This window comes from Phascolarctos cinereus, unplaced genomic scaffold (genome assembly GCF_003287225.1).
Source record: "Phascolarctos cinereus isolate Bilbo 61053 unplaced genomic scaffold, phaCin_HiC Scaffold_5;HRSCAF=322, whole genome shotgun sequence".
NCBI classification, from domain to species: domain Eukaryota; kingdom Metazoa; phylum Chordata; class Mammalia; order Diprotodontia; family Phascolarctidae; genus Phascolarctos; species Phascolarctos cinereus.
The window spans coordinates 322,059,346-322,068,367 of NW_027555958.1; positions in this window are offsets into that span (position 1 = coordinate 322,059,346).

Genomic DNA, 9,022 nt, shown 5'->3' on the forward strand with positions numbered 1-9,022 from the left:
CTCATCCATTCCTAACTCTCTTTGGTATTGTTCAAGTTTTAACACTTGCTACTAATTCCATTAAATTCTTATATAGCCTTTCTCCCCACCCCAACTATTCTTTTTCCTCTCCTACAATTGTAGAGGAGTCCTCTGCTACAGCTAGGTGGTGCAGTGGAGCGTGCTGGTCCTAGAGTTTTTCTGAGTTCAAATCCAACTGGTACTTCATAAACCTTGGAGGTGAAACCCACCACCTTCTAAAGCAGAGCATTTCACTTTAGGACAGCTATAATTATTAGCAAGTTTTTCCTTACATCAAACTTCTCTTTACCTTCCTGTCATTGCTTCTTCCGAGGAAGAGCAGAACAAATCTAATCCCATCTACCAGATAGCACACCTCAGAAATATCATGTGTTCCTTACCCCCAAAGTCTCCATCAGTAAACGTTTATTAAGTGCTTACTTATGTGCCAGGTGCTATGCTAAGCACTAGGGATACAAAGAAAAGCAAAAGATAGTCCCTGACCTCAGGGTGCTCAGTCTAAGGAGAGACAACAAACAAACAACCGTGTACAAACAAACTATACACACAATAATTAGGAAATAATCAACAGAGGAGGGTAACTAGGTGGTGCTGCCAATAGAGTATTGGGCCTGGAGGCTGGAAGACATCTTTCTGAATTCAAATCTGGCCTCAGACACTGACTAGCTGTGTGACCCTGGGCAAGTCACTTAACCCTATTTGCCTCAGTTTCCTCATCTGTAAAACGAGCTTGAGAAGGAAATGGCAAACCACTCCAGTATCTCTGCCAAAAAAGCCCCAAATGGAGTCAACAAAGAGTTGGAACAACCACAATAATCAACCGAGGGAAGTTTCCACTCGATTGTAAACTCCTTAAGGGCAGAAACTATCTTTGATCTCCTTTTGTTATCCTCAGCTTTAGTACAACAGCCAGGCACCTAGTAGGTGCTTAATAAATGTGGACTGAGGGAAAGTAGTAAAATTAAGAGGGATTGGAACAGGCTTACAATGGAAGGCAGGATTTTAGCTTAGATTTTTATCTAGCAGAGATAAGGAGGGAGATTGGGAGATTTTCTGAATGAGGGAATATCGGTGAAAATGCCTGGAGTCAGAAGATGAGGAAATGGAGAGAATTTAGAACTCAAAAAAATTTTTTTAAATAAATGTTAAATTTTACATGTAATTGGGAAATAATGAAATAAAATATATTTTTTAAAAAAATTTTTAAATGGGGAAATGGAGTGTCTTGTTCCAAGAACAGCAAAGAAAGGCTGTCACTGGATTAAAGAATATGGGAGCCGGTAAAGTGTAAGAAGACTGAAAAGATGGGGGAGGTGCCCAGGGTCATGAAAGGTTTTGAATGCCAAACAGAGACTTTCTCAATTGATCCTGGAAGTGATAGGGAGCCACTGGAGTTTATCCAAGGGAAAGGAAATATGTGACATGGTAAAATCACTATGGTGGCTAAATGGATACATTGGGTAGGAAGAAGAACAAGGGAGATGAAGGCCTGCACCAGGGTAGTGACAGTATCAGAGGAGAAAAGAGCATATTTGAAAGATGTTACAAAAGTAAAATCAACAGGCTTTGGCAACAAATTGGATATGTGGGACTAGAGAGTGAGGAGTCAAGGATGACTTCTGGGTTACTGTAAGCCTGCGAGACTGGGTAGATCGTGGTGCCCTTGACAGAAATAGGGAAGTTTGAGGGAAAGATTAATGAGTTCAGTTTTGGACGTGTTGAGTTTGAGATGTCAACAGGACATCTTGTTCAAGATGTTGAGGAGGCAGTTGGAGATGCAAGATTGGAAGTCAGCAGAGAGGTTAGATCTGAGAATCATTAGCATAGAGACAATCATTGAATCTCATGGGAGCTGAGGAGATCACCAAGTGAAATAGTAGAGAGGAAGAAGAGGGCCCTGGACAGAGTTCTGTAAGGTGCCTATGAATGAAGACCCAGCAAAGGAGACAGAGTGGTCACACTATAGAAAGAAAATCAGGAGCGAATAGTGTCCCAAAAACCTAGAGAAGAGAGTATCAAGGAAAAGAGGGTGATCAACTGTGTCAGTGGCTGCAGGGAGGTAAAGAAAGTTGAAAATTGAGAAAAAACCATTGAAGTTGGCAATCAAGAGGTCAATGGTAACTTTGGAGAGAAATTTTGGTTGAATGATAAGGTCAGAAGCCAAATTATAGAGTTAAGAAGAATGAAAGGAGAGAAATGGAGGAATCTATTGAAAGTTATTTCAAGGAATTTTGCCACAAAAGGCAGGAGAGCTAGGGATTGATAAGCTAAACATCCCTAGATGATTTTTAGATGATTTTTACATGGTATAAACTTAAGGCCCTTTGCCAGCCTACTTGCCCTCCACTGGATGCTCTCAGGGTGATCAATGTCCTAGAATGTGGTGCCCAGAAATTAACACACTATTCTAACTGTAGTCTGATCAGAAGAATTATCACATCCCTTACTAGATACTGCCATTCTTAATTCAACCTTTGATTACATTAGCTCTCTTAACTAACAGGTCACACTGTTGACCTATATTGAACTTGCAGTCTATTAAAACCCCCTGATCTTTTTCAAATGAATTTCACACATGGGAAAGACATGAGTTCATAAAAAACTGGGTCAACTGTGATTTAGCCACCAGTAATGCTAATTATTTCATTGACAGGAAAAGTATCCAGTACTAGAGGTCTTGCAGGTAGCTAGGTGGATAGAGTACTAGTCCTGGAGTCAGGAAGACTCACCTTCCTGAGTTCATATCTGGCCTCAGACACTTACTAGGTGTGTGACCCTGGGCAAGTCACTTAACCCTATTTGCTTCAGTTTCCTTATCTGTAAAATGAGCTTGAGAAGGAAATGGCAAACCACTCCAGTATCTTTGCCAAGAAAACTCCAAATGGGGTTATGAAGTCAGATATGACTGAAAATGACTGAACAACACTAGAGGTCTTAGTTCAGATGGAGGCTGCTCTAGTTAGAACATATTCAGAGTAATGTGTTCAAGGTGTAGTCACCACGTTTTAGGAAGAACAATGATAAACTAGAGTGGCAAAGGTCTTAAAGATCATGCCCCATGAGACTCAATTATCAAGTGTTAATTATTAACTTCCAGGAAGCTCACATTCTAATGGGGGAGACAACATGCAAAGAAGATATATGCAAGATAAATAGAAGGTAATCTAAGAGAAAAGGCATAGCCATGGGATAGAGGAAAGGCCTCTTCCAGGATGTGGGATTTGAGCTATCATGAAGGAAGCCAGGAAGTGGAGGCAAAAAGAGCATCACAGGCATGCGAGATGGCCAGTGAAAAGGAGAGTGATGTACCATGCATGAAGAACAGAGAGATGGCCAGTGAAAAGGAGAGTGATGTACCATGCATGAAGAACAGAGAGAACGCTAGTTTGACTGGATTGTGGAGTGTGGGAATGGGAGTAAATGTATGATGAGACTAGAAAGATAGGTGGGGATGAAGTTATGAAGGACTTTAAATGCCAGATACAAAAAAGTTTAGATCTTATCTGACAAGCAATTGGGAGCCATTGGAGTTTACTGAGTAAGGAATGATACAGGTCAGATATATAGACAAGGAAGAATCACTGTGGGCAGTTGTATGGAGTATACACTGGAGTATGAGACTCAAGGAAGGGAGACAATTAGGAGGACACTGCCATAGTCCTGGTGAGAGATAATGAACTAAGAAGGCAACTATGTGAGTAGAGAGAAGGAAATAAGGCATTATGTTTAGTCTCAGAATAAGAAAGAGGTGGAAGACACTGAAACACAGATAAAGCTTTAATATTAGAAAAAAAATCCAAATTATTATAACTATCCAAAAGTGGAATGAGTAACCTCAGGAGATAGTGTGATCTCTCTTAACAGAAATCTTCATGCAAAGAATTATGGCAATCTATCAGGTATGTCGAAGAGGATTATTATTCAAGTATAGGTAGGACCAGCTGCCTTCTGAGGTCCTCTCTCTCTCTCTCTCTCTTTTTTTGGTGAGGCAATTGGGGTTAAGTGTCTTGCCCAGAATCACACAGCTAGTGAGTGTTATGTGTCTGAGGTCACATTTGAACTCTGGTCTTCCTGACTCCAGGGCTGGTGCGCTATATCCACTGTGCCACCCAGCTGCCCCCTGAGGTCTTTCTCAAATCTGTGATTCTCTACAATTCTGTTGTCTACCCATACCTCCTTGTGAAGGTACTTGTGTAGTTGTGTACTTGTGAAGTTAATTTTTTTAAACCCTAATGAAATGAAATTTCATCTTATTAAATTTGGTCCATTCTAGCCTTGGGTATTTTGGGAACCTGATGTTGTCTTCCAGTGTGTTATCTGCAAATTTGGTAAATATGCCACATATACCTTCATCCAAATCACTGATAAAAATATTAAGCACATGATTCCTGGATCATTTCATTTAAGACCTCTCTTTTCCATTAATAATTACTTTTTTGGTCTGGTTATTCAACTAGTTCCAAGCCTTGGTAAACTATCACCTCCAGGGGTGAGGAACCTACAGCCTCAAGGTCACATGTGGCCCTCCAGGTCCTCAAGTGCGGCCCTTTGACTACATCCAAACTTCATAGAATTATACAAGGATTTGTTCTATAAAACTTGGATTCAGTGAAAAGGCCACACCTAAGGGCCTGGAGGGAAGGCCACATGTTCTCCACCCTGAATTCTAGCCAATGTCTTCTTGCTGTCCAAAAGGATAGCATGAGAAATAGCACGTTGAATACTTTTGTTGAAATCAGTGTATAACAGTAGTAAATGATCATAATAATCTAGTGCTTGATAAACCCAAAGATCCAAGCTTTTGGGGTAAGAACTCAGTATATGACAAAAATTACTGGGAAAACTGGAAAGCAGTTTGACAGAAATTAGGCATAGACCAATACCTCACACCATATATCAAGATAAGGCATAAAGGGTAATATCATAAGGAAATCAGGGGAACATGGAAAAATATACCTGTCAGATCTATAAATAAGGGAAGGGATTATGACCAAAGAAGAGAGATTATGAGAAGTAAAATAGATAATTCTGACTACATGAAATTAAAAAGCTTTTGCACAAAACTAATACAGCCAAAATTAGAAGGAAAACAGGAAACTGGGAGAAAAAATTTGCAATGTTTCCCTGATAAAGGCCTCATTTCTCAAATATATAGGGAACTGAGCCAAATTTATAAAAATAAGAGCCATTCCCCAATTAATAAATGGCCAAAGGATACAAACTGGCAATTTTCAGAAGAAATCAAAGCTATCTATAATCTTATGAAAAAAATGCTTTAAATCACTACTGATTAGAGAAATGCAAACTAAAAGAACTGAGATACCTATCAGATTTGCTAACATGAGAGAAAGGAAAAATATGTTGGAGGGGATGTGGAAAAATCGGGACACTAATGCACTGTTGGTGGAGTAGTAAACTGGTTCATTCTAGAGGACAATTTGGAACTATGCCCAAAGGGTTATAAAACCGTACATATCCTTTGATCTAGCAATACAGGCACACAGCCAACAGTCACACAGGGCACTACAAGGGCTGTATCCCCAAGAGACCAAAGAAAAGGGAAAAGGACCTGTTTGTACAAAAATATTTATAACAGCTCTTTTTGTGGTGGCAAAGCATTGGAAATTGAGGGAATGCCCATCACTTGGGGAATAGTTGAACAAGTTGTGATATATGATTATGATAGAATACTACTATACTACAAGAAATGTTGAAGAAGATGGTTGCAGGAAAAACCTGGGAAGACTTACATGAACTGATGCAAAGGGAAGTGAGCAGAATCAGGAGAGCATTGTATACAGTAACAGCAATATTATAAAGATGATCAACTGTGAAAGACTTACTCTAATCAAGACAAGGATCTAAGACAATTCGAAAGGATTCATGATGAAAAAAATGCTGTCCACCTCCAGAGAGAGAACTGATGGAACTCTGAATGCAGATTGAAGCATACTTTAAAAAAAAAAACCAAACACTTTTTTTTTTATTGTTTTGTCTTTTCCTTTGCAACATGGCTAATATAGTAATGTTTGGCATGACCTCACATGTATAACCTAAATCAAAGCGCTTGCCTTCTCAAGGAGGGGAAAGGGAGAAGAGGGGAAGGAGAGAATTTGAAACTCAAAAATTTTTTAAATGATTGTTAAAAAATAAATGATTTTAAAGATTGCTAATAAATTTTTACATGTAATTAGTAAATATTTAACAAAATAAAAATTTTAAAAAGAAATCAATGTATAGTATGTCTTCAGTATTTGCCTGATCTACCAGTTTAGTTACCTCGCCAAAAAAGGAAATGAGGTTTGTCTGGCATGACCTGTTCTTAATGAAGCCATGATGGTTCAATGATTGCTAATTCCTTTTCTAAATGCTCAGATAGGCTGGCCTCATGGTTTGGGAGAGGGAACCTGTTCTTAGGGTTGTAGATATGAGGGAATAATAGTCTGTTGCTTTCTTAGGTTTTCTGATGTCCCAGGAGCACATCAGCTGTAGGTTGTATGCATAGCTTATTAGCATACCCAGATATGCCCCTTACTTTCTGCCAATCCACAGGTCTCAGGTTGGGGGTAAGAAGGTTTTGTTATCACTATTACCAGCATTAGTGGAATTAGAAGAAAATCAGTAGATTTTGCAAACCCCTTGAGGATAAGACCTACAATCATATCCCTTCTTTGGTGACTGGCTTCGCTTCAGAAAGGCCCATCTTTTTAGTTCCAGTATTCTACCACTGTTGGTATATGGATATAAACCATGGAATGTATCTCCAAATAAGTATCACATGGAGAGCAATGAAAAGTTGCATGGCAGGAGTGAGCAGACTGCAACATAAAATTCATGAGAACTTTGAAAAGCAAGAGTAAAAGATATTATCGGGGAAATAAGAAAGATGAGCTGGTGGCATGCCAAAGGCCAGTGATGAGGTGGACGGCCAGGGTATTTCATTGGTTTTCTTACGACATCAGAAGAAAACAAGGAAGGTCATCACTATGTTGAGTGGACCCCCAGTGGTGAACTTAAGGGAGGGCACAGCCAATAGTCACACTGGGCATGCAGGCATGGAAGAGTTGTGATCTGCATCATTTCAGGGCATCATTCAAACTGATGGGCTCTTAGATTCAACTGAAAAATGTCTTTAAATATAGTTCTCAGCAGCTAGTACAGGGTTGGTTACACAGCAAGCACACAGCAAATACCTGAATTCTCAAATAGCTTGCATTTCCATAGAACTTTAAGGCTTAACAAGCACTTTAGCTGTATTACCTCATTTAATTCTCACAACCCTCTAAGGTAGACAGTAAAATATCTATTCCCATTTTACAGCTGAGTAAACTGAAGATCAGGAGATTGGGACTTGATCAAGGTCACATAAGAGCTAGGACTCAAATGCAGGTCTTTTGACTCCCAAATTCCATGATCGATCCATTATGCAAGGGCAGCTAGGTGGTGCTGCGGATAGAGCTCTGGGCCTGGAGTCCGAGAGACTTCTTCCTAAGTTCAAATCCGGCCTCAGACACTTACTAGCTGTGTGACCCTGGGCAAGTCACTCAACCCTGTTTGCCTCAGTTTCCTGATCTGTCAAATGAGCTGGAGAAGGAAATGGTAAACCCTCCAGTATCTTTGCCAAGAAAACCCCAAATGGGGTCATGAAGGGTCACATACAACTGAAAAACATCGTTTGTTACACTGCCCCTACTATCAATATCTAATATTTATACAGCACTTTAAGGTTTGCAAAGCACATTACGTGTTAGTTTATTTGATCCTCACAACAACCCTGTGAGGTGGGTGCTATTGTTATTCCTGTTTTATAGATGAGAAAACTGAGGCTGAGGTTAAATGTCTTGCCTAAGGTTGTACAGCTGGTGAGATAACACTTGAACTCGGGTCTTCCCAACTCCAATTCTAGCTCTCTACCCACTGTGTCATCCAGCTATCAGGAACGCTGTGGGAAGAGGAACTAAAAGTTCTAAGAAAGGATCAGGATGTGGGAGGGTGGCTGGGGATTGGGTCTAGGAGAAAGGCAGAAGGGAGGACTTGTCACGGAACAGAAGTCAGTTAATGGCTAGTGATTAACAAAGCAAAAGGCATCAAGAAAACATTGTTTAAGATGCCCAGAAAGCAGTCAGTACAGAAGGGGATATAGCAATTTTGTTACCACCGAAATATTTCTTTTAAAAGAAACTATGGAAGTTCAGCTCTCTTCAGCGCTTTGAACCTTGAAATGTTTGCTGCTGAAGTACACAACTGAAAAGGAGAATCTTTTTTTTTTTTAAATAGTGAGGACTTCCCTTAGAGGTGGAGTTTCTGTCTCTGGCAGGAGAAGCTAATTCAAGGAAATAGCCTCATTGAGCCTGGGAAAGTCCATTTGGGAAAGGATGTCTAGATGTATTGCTTAGAAGATCCCAATATTCAGTTGTTTTCCCCCTTGGTCTCTAGAAGTCCCTGCTTCCTCTCTCCAGTCTGAGACTACTATGAGTCTTTGTGTCCAAACACTTCTGCCCACTGCCCCCCTAAAGACTTTTTGTTTTGTTGGCTAATTCACTTTAGTAATTGGTTTTGTGGCTTTGCTAGCTGCTGTTTCCTGTACAGATTTCATTACCCTGGGGAAGGAGGGAGCAGAACTCCTATCTGAGCCTAAGGGATTCAGAAAATAATAGAGATATGTCTTATCTTCAGCTTCTTCTAAATGCAGAGTCCTTGTGTGCTCCCTGGCTCTCTGCTTTCCAGTGCAGTGCATCCAACTGACTGCTTGGATTGTGGAAGCCTAAAGGGAAAGGAGGTGTGCTGTTCCTGAAGTCTAAGTGCAAAAAGGAATACCAGCAGAAAAAGGATTATCCCTGGGAAGGTCCTAGAGGAGTTGGGGACAACACAATATGGGAACAGGGGAAGAAGGATAGAGATGAGCTCAAGGGCCCCAGAGAATGGTCCCTTTGTGTAGGGCAAGAAGCAGGAGGGGAGGTGACAAGGGAGCAATTGTGTGGGAAGGATGGAAGCGCCACAC